Here is a 15,696-nt window from a genome sequence, read left to right as displayed (position 1 = left end):
TTGTTATAAAATTTGGCAAACAGGTAATTTTTCTTCTTCACTGATGTGCACTGATGAAGCTGCACTGATGGGCACTTATAGGCTGCACTGATGGGCATTGATGAGATGGCACTGATGAGGTGGCACTGGTGGGCACTGATAGGCGGCACTGATGGGTGGCACTGATAGGCGGCACTGATGGGTGGCACTGATAGGCGGCACTGATAGGTGACACTGATAAGGAGGCACTGATGAGCACTGATTGCCAGCACTGGTGAGCACTGTTGGGACTGCACTGATAAATAGGACACTGATAATCAAATGTCCCTTTTACACAAGCCGGTTATCGGCTCTCTTCTAAGGAATGCAGATAACCAGCTTCTGTTTACATTGTGATCAGCTGTGACTGGACACAGCTGGTCACATGGTAAAGAGCTGCTGATTGGCTCTTTACCTCAATCTGTGATCAGCAGTGTCGCGGCTGGCGTGATCACGGAAGGTCATTATATGACACCCTCCCGGAACTGGCTGACCACGCTGTAGCCGTCATTCGGCAAATGGTTAATTGTCACTGCAACAGATATCCCCATTAGAATATTTACCCTCAATTCCTGTTTCATTGGCAACTCAAAATGTTGTACTTTCCCTTATTTTCAGTCCTCATACCCAATACAAATATAGTGGAGGGTGGGGACCCAGACTTCAATAAAAACCCAGCTTTAGATACACTTTAAGCTGTAGTGACCATTGAACTTCTTTTAGGAGTTAGGAGGCATAGTCCACCCTTCATTAAATGCACCAACGTGAATAAAAAATGTGCATTTATTACATTTTTGCATTCAGGCCTGCAGAGCATTACAAAAATGATCGGAACGTGTCGGTGATATGCAAAGACTCAGCATTTTTTACATCTGGGCCTCAGGTCTGTAGGGCCAGACGCAGATTAATGCACAGGCTGGGCTAGGCTGCAGCCTAGGGCCCCACGTGTGCAAGGGCCCACGATTGGCCAGGATATTTTTATTAATTTACATTTGTTCATATCAAATATTGAAAAATAAGGCTGATTGGGTAGATGTGGGCCACATTTACCCAATCAGCTGGCCGAATGAACATGATGTGGCCAGGGTTCATAAGGTCAAATTGGTCTTCAAATGATACGTCACTGGGTGCTACAGGACAGCAAAGCGGCAAAATGTCCGATAGAAAATACGATAGTGGAGCACAAAAACGGAAAGCCCAACGGCTGAAAGAACACCGTGACCAAGATCTTCTAAAGAAAATCCCAAAATTGACTGGTTATTTCAAGGCTGCCGAATCTTAATCTAGTCGACCAGGTAAATATCCACAGGCACAGGAGGACTGCCATAATGGCTAACATTGGCGCGGTTGAAACAACTGCATCCTCAGCAGCCGCAGCGGCTAGCTCTACTTATGGCAAAGACACTTCCTAACTCCAAGCAGACCACGACCATGCCTCACAACCAGGTCACCTGGACTCAGATAAGGAGTCGGAGACAGAGGGTCCGATACTTCAACCCGAAACACCGGTGTGCTGTGTTACCACCACCAACATCCCGGGAATTAGCCATGTCATCCCAGCCGCCACAAATCCCTCCTCACCTGTTGCTGCGGAGCGGGAACAAGAGTCTACAGATCCCGCTACTTGTAGCTCAGATCCTGCATGCTGGGATAAAATTGATAAGCATATGAGGACATACTGGGCTAAAATAGGACCTGAAACTTGTCAGAACAAAGATGCAGATGTCACCACCTCAGAAAGACAACATAAACACCAAAAGAGGTACTTTTCCAAAACCCTGTTTAGGGGGCCACACAAAAAGTAGCCTTGGGGCCCATGACCACCTTAATCCGCCACTGCGTAGGGCTATACAAAAAGATGACAACCACCCCGATTTATATCTGGCCTTTGCAGTAAGATGCACATTGAAGGGCAATGCATATCGCAAACAAACATTTCCTAGCACACTTACCAGCTTGCCTGAAAAAAACAAACAAACTGACCCTGTCTAACAATTCATGTTAAAAACAGAGGGTTTAGTTACACACATTTTCAAATATATGTGTGTAGCACCCTGATGTTTAGGCAGGGTTGCTATTAAATTCATTTGCCAAGCGATAGTTGCCTTGGCCAATTGTTAGGAGGTCAATTGATGTCACCCTAATTCTGGAATTGCTGCACTTCTCTCTTCTGTCGCTAGATGGGCGGGTATCTGGTGACATTAGATAAGACAAGGGCATTGCAAGGACAGATTACGAATGCATAGGGTGTCTCAGCCAATGGGAAGGGATTTTCTTGGGTCCCTTGGCCTGCAGGGAGAGCCTAATAATTTGGGTGGAGTCAGGTGATTGGGGTTCTGTGCCACCTGGACGGCTATCTGGGTGGACGTGTGTTGTATTGACATTTGGCTACTAGGCTGTCTGAGGGCCTATCCAGAAGCAGGAAAGCAGTGTAGGGTTGGGACTGCGGGCTTGTAGTCCAATCAGAAGTAATGGTTCCGCCGGCCGGGGAACCGGTTGTGGTCGGAGGTAGAGAGGAAGCTGTCACCGCTAAGGGACCATCCACCTTGCTACTGGAGATCACTGTGAGTAAGCTGAGGCCAGTACCAGAGCAGACTTCTAGCTAGCCGGGGATGGTGAAGAAGTGGGAAAACTTTAGCAAGTGCCAAGTCAGGGGCCCAGCGGGACAGCAGAGGTGACGCTTGTGGAATGCCAGGCCAGGGACCTAGCATGTCGGCAGGGGTGAAGCTTGAAGAGTATCTGTGAGTGCCAAGCCAGGGACCCAGCAGTGTAAGTCTAGTGAGAGAGACTAGGAGCTCGTTGAGTGAAGACCCACCGGGAGTGTGGGGTAAAGAGAACTGTAAAGAGAATTGTTGCAGATAATTGAATACCTTTACCGTTAGTAACAGCTATAAGATTGTTGTCATAGGAGACAGCGGTCCTACCTATACAGAAGTGGTGTCTGGCTGGAGGCCTTCCCCTTCATAGCTGTCTACCTATAGAAGTCTCGGAGTCTGCTAATTATCTTTGCATCTACCTAAGGGTGTCCTGGCCCTAACCCTCTCTCCCACAGTTCTGTTTAAGAGACAATAAATGTCTTTGCATTCAAAAAAGTGTCTGGCACCCACCATTTCATCTTGCATTACACCCACCATGCCTTGTAACCCACTCTACACTGAAGAATGTCAGCTATCCTTAACTCTGGAGGTCACCATCAGGCCTCAGGGGCCCTGGGACTCTGCTACATGTGGAAGCCGCAGTGCCTACATCAAGGCTCCTCTGTATACTGAGGTCCTAGCTATATTTTTTTAAAGTCTCCAAGTTGGAGCATATATAGCAGTGGGTAAATTAAGGGCAGGTATAACTAGGGGGAGCCCATTCTTCCTTAAAGGCAGAGGGACACAATGAACACCCGGCAAGAACACAATGCAGCTGAAGGCATCCGATGTGTCCCTACACCAAATCCAGCACACAAGCTATACAAAAAGATGAAAACCACCTCAATTTATAAGCAGCCTTTGTAGTAAGGTGCAAATGCGAGGGCAATGCACATCACAAACAGATAAAAAATTCCTAGCACACTTACCAGCTAGCCTGCGAAAAAACGAATTGACCCTGTCTAACAAGTCACATTAAAAATAAAGTTACAGACTTTACCATTATGAGGCTATAGGAAATAAACAATGGACTACCCACAAGGTGCTGTCACCACACTTGTGCTGGAGTGATCTTTGAGTTCTTTTGCTGCAGTGGCAGATGAGGCTTGTAGTCTTGTGATCTAAATTCAAACAATAACAGAATGCTCCATTAAGAAGCACCTTGCCATTCAATTAAGGTGTGTGGGGGGTGGAGGGGTTTGAGGATGGTGGTGTGGTTGGAGGGGGGCAGGGGGGTGCTGGGAAGGGGGGAGGGGGTTGGTAGAATACGGTTATGTTTCATGTTACACCCTAAATATGTGTGAGACATGAAACATGGTCCCAAAGATGGACTATGCCTTTAATGCTTTAGTGAAGCAGAATATCAAATTGCTCTGTTTGAGTCCAAAAACAGATGCTATGCCTTGTTAGAAAAAAAATAAGCTCAACCTCATTATGTCATTGTCCTGATTTGGTGTCTGGTTAATAGCCTATGCTGCATGGGTTGTAACAGTGGAGTAATTCTCAACTACCAATTCTCCTCCTTCTTTCGAATTTGTAATTTCATAGTAATGCAACACCCAACAAACTGATGCGAGGAAGGTAATATAAGCACATCTGTGCACACAATTTCCTATTCTGTCTCGGAGAGTTCTTGCACCCTTCGTATTATTGCCAGTCTGTCTATCTCCCCTTAATATATTTTGGTGGCTGGTCAGTTTTTTCACACAAACTTCCTACCACAGCCAGACTGGGATGTTTTTTTTATCTCCATGGACACAATGAGGGGACATTTTCAGCTACTAATGCAAAGTCTGTCCCTGGAAATCAAGCAGTTCTGGTCACGCTACTAAATCAGTACTGATCCAGGGACAAGTCACTAAGACTGTAGACTCTGCCTGGAAATCTGGCACATTTTGCACATATGGCATCATGTATCAATATATGTTATTTTTTTTATTTTATTTTATTTATTTATTACAGGTAGTTTTATCATAGTTACAGCTTTCTCTTCTGGATATGGTTGAACTTCTACACACATAATCACTTAAAGAATGTAGAGGTTATTACTGATATTTTTGCTGTTTGTCAGAAGTACTGATAAAATAATTGATGTTACTTATTCGCTAGAGTAAAAATATAAATGCAGTATGAAACAAAAAAAAAATATAAATGCAATTTTTTATATTTTTCTTTATAAGGCACTGTACAATCCAGTGACAAAATGAGCCTCTTAAACAGGGATGAGCAAATCTGCCTGACTTTGGTTCATTAACAGTTTAGCAAATTTTGCTCAAAGTTTGAAGTTTATGAATTTTGGGAGAGGAATCTTGTTATTCAGTACTGGCCATTTGTAGCATTAATAAGCAAGCTGTGAAACCATAGATATAAAAACCTTAGGATTGGGACATGTACTAATGGTACGCAGTCATGTTGGAACAGGAAGGGGCCATTCCCAAACTGTTCCCACAAAGTTAGGAGCATAAAATTGTCCAAAATGTCTTGGTATGCTGACGCCTTAAGAGTTCCCTTCAATTGAACTAAGGGGCCAAGCCCAACTCCTGAAAAAAAAACCCACATCATAATCCCCTCCCAGCAAATGATTTAGACTAGTGCACAAAGGAAGGTCCATAAAGACATGGATGAGCGAGTTTGGGGGTGGAGTAACTTGACTGGTCCTGACCTCAACCCGATAGAACATTTTTGGGTTGAATGAGAGCTGAGACTGCGAGCCAGGCCTTCCCATCTACATCAGTGCCTGACCTCACAAATGCTCTTCTGGAAGAATGGTCAAACATTCCCATAGACACACTCCTAAACCTTATGGACAGCCTTCCCACAAGAGTTGACGTTGTTATAGCTGCAAAGGGTGGGCCAACTTAGTATTGAACCCTACGGACTAAGACTGGGATGCCATTAAATTAATTTGCGTGTAAAGGCATGCATCCCAATACTTTTGGTAATAGAGTGTGTGTGTGTGTATATATATATATATATATATATATATATATATATATATATATATATATATATATATATATACACACAGTATCTCACAAAAGTGAGTCCACCCCTCACATTTTTTTAAATATTTTATTCTATCTTTTCATGTGACAACACTGAAGAAATGACTTTTTGGTATAGTGTAAAGTAGTGAGTGTACAGCTTGTATAACAGTGAAAATTTGCTGTCCCCTCAAAATAACTGAACACACAGCCATTATTGTCTAAACCACTGGCAACAACAGTGAGTACACCCCTATATGAAAATGTCCTAATTGGGCCCAATTAGCCATTTTCCCTCCCCAGTGTCATGTGACCCGCTAGTGTTACAAGGTCTCAGGTGTGAATGGGGAGCAGGTGTGTTAAATTTGGTGTTATTGCTGTCTCTCTCATACTGGTCACTGGAAGTTCAACATGGCACCTCATGGCAAAGAACTCTCTGAGGATCTGAAAAAAAGAATCGTTGCTCTACATAAAGATGGCCTAGGCTATAAGAAGATTGCCAAGACCCTGAAACTGAGCTGCAGGACGGTGGCCAAGACCATACAGCAGTTTAACAGGACAGGATCCACACAGAACAGGCCTCGTCATGGTCGACCAAAAAAGTTGAGTGCACATGCTCAGCGTCATATCCAGAGTTTGTCTTTGAGAAATAAATGTATGAGTGCTGCCAGCATTGCTGCAGAGGTTAAAGGAGTGAGGGGTCAGCCTGTCAGTGTTTAGACCATACACCGCACACTGCATCAAATTGGATGGCTGTCGTCCCAGAAGGGAGGCTCTTCTAAAGATGATACACAAGAAAGCCTGCAAACAGTTTGCTGAAGACAAGCAGACTAAGGACATGGATTACTGGAACCATGGCCCGTGGTCTGATGAGACCAAGATAAACTTATTTGGTTCAGATGGTGTCAAGCGTGTGTGATGGAAACCAGGTGAGGAGTACAAAGACAAGTGTCTTGCCTACAGTCAAGCATGGTGGTGGGAGTGTCATGGTCTGGGGCTGCATTAGTGCTGCAGGCACTGGGGAGCTACAGTTCATTAAGGTAACCTTGAATACCAACATTTACTGTGACATACCTAAGTAGAGCATGATCCCCTCCCTTCGAAAACTGGGCCGCAGGACAGTATTCCAGCATGATAACGACCCTAAACACACCTCCAAGATGACCACTGCCTTGCTAAAGAAGCTCGGGGTAAAGGTGATGGAATGGCCAAGCATGTCTCCAGACCTAAACCCTATTCAACATCTGTAGGGCATCCTCAAATAGAAGGTGGAGGAGCACAAGGTCTCTAACATCCACTGGCTCAGTGATGTCGACATGGAGGAGTGGAAGAGGACTCCAGTGGCAACCTGTGAAGCTCTGGTGAACTCCATGCCCAAGAGGGTTAAGGTAGTGCTGGAAAATAATGGTGGCCACACAAAATATTAAAATATTTACACTTTGGGCCCTATTTGGACATTTTCACCTATGGGTGTACTCACTTTTGTTGCCAGATACAAGCTGTACACTCATTACTTTACATTGTAGCAAAGTGTCATTCTTCAGTGTTGTCACCTGAAAAGATATATTAAAATATTTGCAAAAATGTGAGGGGTGTACTAACTTTTGTGAGATACTGTATATATATATATATATATATATATATATATATATATATATATATATATACATACATACACACACACATACTCAATATTTATTTTCCAAAAATTATGACAAAGAATTTACAGGGAGTTTCCCAGAGCACCATGAGTTAGCCAATGAGACAGCACAGCAATGCCTGCCTTGAGGCATGTTCTGATAGGACCTTCAGATGCAGCGATTCAATAACTGATAAGTTATGGGGCGTACACACGGTCGGACTTTTCAGCTACAAAAGTCCGACAGCCTGTCCGACAGACTTTCGACGGACTTTCGACGGACTTGCGGCGGACTTTCTAACGAACAGACTTGCCTACACACGATCACACAAAAGTCCGTCGAATTCTTACGTGATGACGTACACCGGACTAAAATAAGGAAGTTGATAGCCAGTAGCCAATAGCTGCCCTAGCGTGGGTTTTTGTCCGTCAGACTAGCATACAGACGAGCGGATTTTTCGACCGGACTCGAGTCCGTCGGAAAGATTTGAAGCATGTTTCAAATCTAAAGTCCGTCGGATTTGAGGCTGAAAAAGTCCGTTGAAAGTCCGGAGAAGCCCACACACGATCGGATTACCAGCCAGCTTTAGTCCGTCAGCGTCCGTTGGACTTTTGTAGACGAAAAGTCCGACCGTGTGTACGCGGCATTACTCTTCTGACTTATTTGCTTGTCTATTCAATGAGTATCTGTGTCAACTTGAGCTACTGAGCATTGTAACTTGACTTTTTAGAATGAGTGGCAAGGCTCCATTCATAGAAAAATTGAAAAATACTGAAATTCTATTTTTTAATACTAAACACAATAAAGAACAAAAATATATAGAAAACCACTTTAAAATTCCTTCAAAAGCTTCACTGGAAGGACCAGTGGTAATGGTTCCGTATTTTCTGCAAAGTGCTGGATAATAGGCCAGAGCTTTTTAAATATACAAGGAAAAAAAAGAGAATAATAATAAAGTAGAGGGACATCTTTTACATAGCATGCATTTTTTAGTTTGTAAATATCTGAAAACCTCTGCAGACCATAACTCTAAAACAGGATAAAACAATGTTACAGTGTAAAACAATATTTTTGGATGATAGTAAATTTTCAAGGCTGGGCTGTGTGTGTGTGTTTACATAAGGGGATGGGAAAGGAAGCCATTACAGGACATATGGATGTAATGAAGAAGGTTTTCTGCCAAACACAGTGTTAGAGTTCAGTAAAGGGCACAGCGATCAGGAAGCAGGTACCGCGGGTGACGTCAAGGAAACTTGGCGGAGTTGTGTTAAGTTTCAGTACAAGACCACTCAGCAAAATATTGCTTAAATCTTGGCAAATCCACCCAGCTGATAATTTTCCATAAGATTTCTATTAATATTGTGAGACCTTTATACACTTGCAAATGTATACTTTCAGGTACACTGATAGAAGTACAGGAGCTAAACAAAGAAAAAAAGAAAGTTAAAGGTTTGGGAAAAAAATTTATTTTTTTTACTTTATTGATTTTTTAAAAAGGGCATTAGAGAACAATTGATTGTCACCTATCCTGAAATGGATTTACTTAGTGACACTCACCCAGCTTTTAGTTTTTCTTATAAGCTGGTCATACGCTATAAGATTTCTATTGGTCAGCCCAAAAGAAATCTAAACAGTGTGGATAGAGATAGTTATTATTATTTGGAGTTTTTTTTTTTTAACTTAGGCTTAGTTCACACAACTGCGATGGAATTTTGTCTCGATTTTGAGTGGGATTATGTAGTTGTGACCTTGATTTGAATTTGATGCTACTTGGATGTGTTTTTGCATATTGTATGGGTCCAAATTGCACTGTAAATTTCATCAATGTAGCACAAGAACCTTTTACAAAATTTCACCGTGCTGAGTTGCATTGATGAGAACAGGCACCATTGAATGTCAAGTGATTTCTCTCATCATGCCATTTTGTGTGACTCAAGTCGCATCCAAAATCGCACTAGTGTGAACTAGCACTTTTATACATTTATACAATGGAGAAAATCATTATTTGATCCCCTGCAGATTTTGTAAGTTTGCCCACTTACAAAGAAATGAAGGGTCTATAATTTTTTATCATAGGTCTATTTTAAATGATAGAAACAGAATTTAAACCAAAAATCCAGAAAAAACACATGATACAACCAGCAATAATTCTGGCTCCCACAGACTGCCTACAGTATGTGCTCATGTGGTACACAGATTAGTCCTGTCAATTTAAGAAGGTGCTCCTAACAACTCATTGTGTGTATAAAAGACAGCTGTCCACAAAATCTTTCTTCCATTCAAACCTCACCATCATGAGCAAGACCAAAGAGTTGTCAAAGGACATCAAGGACAAGATTATAGACCTGCACACGGCTTGAAGGGGCTACAAGACCATCAGCTTGGTGAGAATAAGATTGTTGGAGCAATTATTCGCAAATCGAAGAAATACAAAATAACCATCAATCGCCCTCGGTCCGGAGCTCCATGCAAGATTTTGCCTCCTGGGGTAAGGATGATAATGAGAAAAGTGGGGGATCAGCCCAGAACTACATGGGAAGAGCTTTTAAATGATATCAAGGCAGGTGGGACCATAGTCACCAAATAAACCATTGGTAAAACAATACACCTCCATGGATTGAAATCCTGCAGCGTCCGCAAGTTCCCCCTCCTCAAGAAGGCACATGTACAGGCCATCTGAAGTTTGCCAATGAACATCTAAATGATTCAGAGAAGGATTGTGAGAAAGTGCTGTGGTCAGATGAGACCAAAATTGAGCTCTTTGACATTAACTCAACTTGCCGTGTTTGGAGGAAGAAAATGTTTATTTATTTATTTATTTATTTCTTTCAGGTATTTATATAGCGCCGTCAATTTACGCAGCGCTTTACATATACATTGTACATTCACATCAGTCCCTACCCTCAAGGAGCTTACAATCTAAGGTCAATGTTGACTCCACACTGTATGTTATCAATATCAAAATGAGATATACTCTATAAAAAGATTGGAGAATCCTTCTATGATGCCATTACGTGTTTTGATAGCACTGTAAATTTAGCCTGAAGGAATATTAAGAATTCCTAAAACAATGTATTTGTTTCCATGGTAACGGATGAGTAAAAACCCCCAAGAGATGGACCAAGCAATATTTATTTTCATTTCTCCGGTGTTCAATGAAACAAAAAATTATTGGTGTGACATATTACAAATGAGTGCCCTGTTAAATAGAGAATACCTAAATGTATTGCAGAGAAGTGATCCAGCAAATCCACTCCCAATTTTTGGAGCATTCTGTCTAGTCTTTACAAACACATCTCAGTCTTATCATGTCAGGAGAAGAGCTCCAGACGTATTGGTACTGAATGACAAGCTGAATCTTCTGTTGCTATAATACAGGATAATGTCATTAAGTATTCTGTATCAAAAACAGTCATGTTAACATAATTAATATAATCCATTCAGTCTCCTGGCCATAGATCGGCATTGTAGCCCCATAGGAAGAGACGTATTTTGCTAGAAACAACTAAAAAAGAAAATGAGAAGGCTGTAGTGATACTACAATCTTTAATATTTCACTGACTTATGAATAGATTGTTAGCACAATATAAATAGACAATATCATAGCAGAACAAGTCCAGATCAGACATGTTTGATTAGAGTATTTCACTGTTTATGTACAATAGATTTCATTAGTGTCAGCATTAAGCCCAGACACAGCTTAATGAAAACCAGATGTGCAGCCATGAATTTGTTGGTTTTGCACTCGCATCACAAAGCGGAATGTTTTGGGAGCAGGGCCCTAAGCTTTCGTCACCAAACTTGCCACAAGAGGGACCAATGCTTGGAGTGATAGCAAGATAAGTATGAATTTAAAGGTATTAATATAGTCTTAGAGGATAAGGGGTTAGGTTAAGTTAGGGTCTGGGGCAGGGTTTCTCAACCAGGGTTCCATGGAATCTAGAGGTTGCTAGGGGTTCCTTGAGCAATGATCAGGTTCTACCTCTCATATACGTTCCTACTGACATTATTGATCTTGTAAAGGGGTCATTCTTTCCAATGACCACAACTGTAAGGAACATTCTTCCTTCTGACCATCACACTAATGCAGGGGCAGCCTGTCCATTGTGGATGGGCGCCGCCCCCCCCCCATCCATGTCCCACCTACCTCCCTATCCATGCGCCCGGCCCCTTTCAGCACATGAATTCCTATGGTGGGGACGGGCGGGGGTGTGTTTTTTGAAGCACTTATTGGAGCCAGAGGCTCTAATAGGCTTCAAAATTGGGTGGGCTTGGAGTGCAGAGCATTACGTTCGGAGCCCACCCAGGTGTGTTGCAACAGTGAATGAATATTTGCTGTTGCAACACTGATCCTCCTCCCGGCCAATCGGGAAGCGGGTCTGCTACCCATCACCCGATTGGCTGAAAGGACAGGCAATCCTATTTGATGTCTAGGAGGAGGGGAGAAGTCTCACGGCGGAAGCCAGGAGGAAGAGAGCCGCTGGCCAATGCCCGATCCCCGCCGATGCCTGGTGCCCCAATCCTTGCCGTACCCTGGATGCCCGATCTCCACCGCTGCTTGGTGCTCTGACCCCGCCTCTGCTTGGTGCCCCGATTCCCACCACTCCTTGGATGCCCGCCGATACCCGATCCCTGCCGCCTAGATGGGGTAAGTGCTGGTGGACCGACCGGCAGGCAGTGGTGGGGGGGTGGGGTTTCGAGGTGCTCTACGGGAGGGGTTTGGTTGTTTGCCGCTGCCCCAAACAAAAAAACACCAGCTGCCACTGCACTAATGTATCATATTGTAGATATAGTCATTTTTAGCAGGGGTTCTCTGATACCAAAAAGTTACTTGAAGGGTTCCTCTGTGTTGAAAAGGTTGAGAAAGTCTGGTCTGGGGTTAGGAACTAAGTTTAAGGGATAATTGACAACTTTTTACTGAAGTTGTCCTTTACAGCAAACCCCCTTCCCCCTACACACACACACACATCCCTTGGTTATCTATAGAGGAAAATGCCTGGCCTTAATGGCTCTAGAACATAAGGTTTACTGGTTTGTATCGTGTTCTGTAAAAATAGTGAGACATCAGCATGGTTTCACCTATAGCAGCTGTTTTTTCCTTAGGCTCGGTTCACACGGGGGCGACTTGTCAGGCGACTTGCATAGACTTCTATACAGAAGTCGTCTTGCAAGTCGCCCCGGCAGTCGTGTGCAGGTCGCCTCGGTGAGGCGACCTGCAAGTCGTGCCGCCTCTGGTGTGAACCGAGGCTTAAGGCTAGTATGCCTACCAGTACTTGGATGCCCCAGGCCTTAAGGAGCATGCTAAAGTTGCAGTTCTGAGATGTCCCCCAACAACTCCAGGGAGAGAGTTCATGTACCATGTCAGATGGCTTCAGAGTGGCTGCAGAGTGGTTTATGGAAGACACTGGCATTAATCAGAAGATTCATGGACTTGAGACTGACTGAAAACCAAACCTTGTAGGGGTCAGGGAATGCAACAGGCAAAGACAGTCTGTTATGTTACCAAGGTTCAGGGCAGGTGGCTATCGGTAGCATAATTAGTATCCAGGCAAGGCTCAGGGCAAGTGGCAATCCGTATCATAATCCATTATCCAAGCAAGGGTCAGGGCAGGCAACAATCAGTAGCGTAGTTCCTTATCCAGGCAAGGATCAGTGATAAAGACAAGGCAGGACAAAGGACAAAATACAGGAACCAGAGAGCTAAATCTAACACAAGCCCCTCTGGGCTTGTACCATTTAAAAAAAGGTGCTACATGGATGGAAGTCAAGCAGGGCAGGGGGGGCTAAGTAGATGGAGCTGACCCGCAGCGTAGTAATAAGGATGGAGCCTGAGGGGAGTGCTGCTGTAAGCCAATGGGACCAAAGGGGGCATTGTCAGAAGAGCAGGGCCTGTTGCCCAGCAATGGTGCATAGGCTGCTCAGACTGGGATGGGCTGCAGGTAGAGCAGGATAAATTTCATAGGAGCATCTCACATTCCTAAGAATTCCTTCACTTTACGGCCCTCCCTGGAACTGCACAGCCTTTGCAAGTAAAAAGTCCCATCTGGGCACTGCAACTACTGTCTCATTCATTGCTGTGGCTAGGCTTTACTCATGGAGGAGTATGGACCAAGCCATCAGAATAAAAATGACTGCATGGACAGTAGTAGCAGGGCCTGGCTGGGACATTTATTTCAGCTGTAAAGATCTATTAGAGGGAGGGAGAGCTGTAAAGAAGTTTCTTCCATATGTTCTAGGCTCCTGTTGCTGAGGGCAGTGGTGGTTGTAACACAGGCCTCAAAATCAAAGCTCTCTATGTACTCCAAGCATATTTGGAACTTCCAATATGCATAGGGCTAAGAAGGTATGTGCCCCAGGTTACCAAAACAAAAGACCCACCACCAGACCAGAGTAATGGGGCTTGGAAAGCAGAATTATGATTATATATCAGATATAGGGCACCAGAATAATGATATAATTAATCATTCCACAAAGTTTTATACAGCACTTTGTGTCCATGCCAACTAATAAAGTGGTTCTAAATATGTAGACTCCACTACTTCATCACTTTGCAGCTGCAATGCCATAACTGTATCGGGGCATTGAAACAAAAATAACATTTTGATATTCAGTTACCATGACACCCAGTCTATCACAGAAAGTGCATTTCAAACATTGGCTTGGTTCATTAATGGTCTTTAATGGTCTTGGATTTATCCAAAGTTGCTCATGATACATCCATGGATACACAGCCTAGCATTATTATATAATTTTTCTATGAAAGCATTGAACACTATCTCAGAAAATTGTCATTTTGTTTTACAAGCATCCAAAAATTCACGTGGATTGGATGTACTAAGCAGCTATCAAGCCTCGGAAATGTTTATTGATTCAGCCATTATCCTAATAATTGACATTGGTATGGAGATGTCCTGTAGGAGATGTCAGCGGATGTGGAAACAGGATATGGCTTTTCATTATCACTGAGAAGGATACAAAATGTCCCACACATTTGCACTTGTCTTTCATTCAGAAGGCAGGTGAACCCGAGTGCCCTTTGTAGCGCATTATGGTTTGGTGGCCAGATTGTATTCTTCAGCTGTTGCTGATCCTCCTGAAGGTTCAACACACAGAGATAGCCGTCCTTCACCAGTGACCTGTGGACAATTATAAAAGTAAATCACAAGTATGTCCCCTACATGAAGATATTACTTTTTTTTTTACAGATTAATCTTTTTGTTCTTTTCAAGGAAGAATTAATTTTTCTATTTTTCAATTCATCTAATATAAACCTGAAATCTGTCTTTATACTAACAGCAGGGCCTCAATACAGTGCAGCCATACAGAATAGCTGCTGTATGGACTCATGAGTATAGTACATTGTTTTCTAAAGCTGTAAGTTCTCATCAAGAAGCTTTAAGGTCCAAAAATAAATCGATGTTAAATTGTATACATCTGATCTGTGATCAGTCCCTAACCCTTAACCACTTGCCTACTGGGCACCTTCACCCTCCTTCCTGCCCAGGTCATTTTTCAGCTTTCAGTGCTGTCGCACTTTGAATGACAATTGCGCAGTCATGCACAACTGTACCCAAAATACATTTGTATGTATATATATATATATATATAGAAAGAGAGAGAGAGAGAGAGAGAGAGAGAGAGAGAGAGAGAGAGATTGAGAAAGAGCGAGAGCTTTATTCAGGTGGTAGTTAATCACCAGTAGTTTTTTATTTTCTGCTACACAGTAATTTTTCTTCTTCACTGAGGTGCACTGATGAGGCTGCACTAATGGGAACTGATGAGGCAGCACTGATAAGGCTGAACTGATGAGGCGGTACTGATGGGCACTGATAAGCTGCACTGATGGGCACTGATGAGGCTGCACTAATAAGGCGGCACTGATGGGCATTGATATGCTGAACTGATGAGCACTGATATGCTGCACCGATGGACACTAATTGGCACTGATGAGGCTGCACTGATAAACAGGGCACTGATAAACAGTGCCCTGATTATCACTGTAAATGTCTTCACACACTGACAACACTGAGGAAAGGAAATGGCGATAACCGGCATTTGTTTACATGAGATCAGCTGTGATTGACCGAGTGCATGAACAGCATGACTGGGAGGATGTCAAATGCCAGAGGTGATTTAAGTCCAACTCGGGCTAATTGTTTTAATGTTTCCTTGGGCCAACTAATGAAAAAAAAGAAAAAAAAAAAGCTCTGGCTGTAATACTCACCTTCAAACTGGAGACCCTGACAGTACTCCTTCTCAGTCTCAGTCATAATAAAGAAAGAGTAGAAATGCAGGGCGTCACGTCCCTCTCCTCCACCCTGAGCATGGCATCCTGCATTGTATTAATGCATTGTCCAGGACTGCCCACTGCAGAAAGAAGACTTAAGATTGCCCAACACACAACCTGACTCAAGTGGA

This window comes from Aquarana catesbeiana, linkage group LG01 (assembly GCF_042186555.1).
Source record: "Aquarana catesbeiana isolate 2022-GZ linkage group LG01, ASM4218655v1, whole genome shotgun sequence".
Taxonomy (NCBI): Eukaryota; Metazoa; Chordata; class Amphibia; order Anura; family Ranidae; genus Aquarana; species Aquarana catesbeiana.
The sequence above is the reverse complement of the archived record's forward strand: the minus strand, read 5'-3'. Positions refer to the sequence as shown.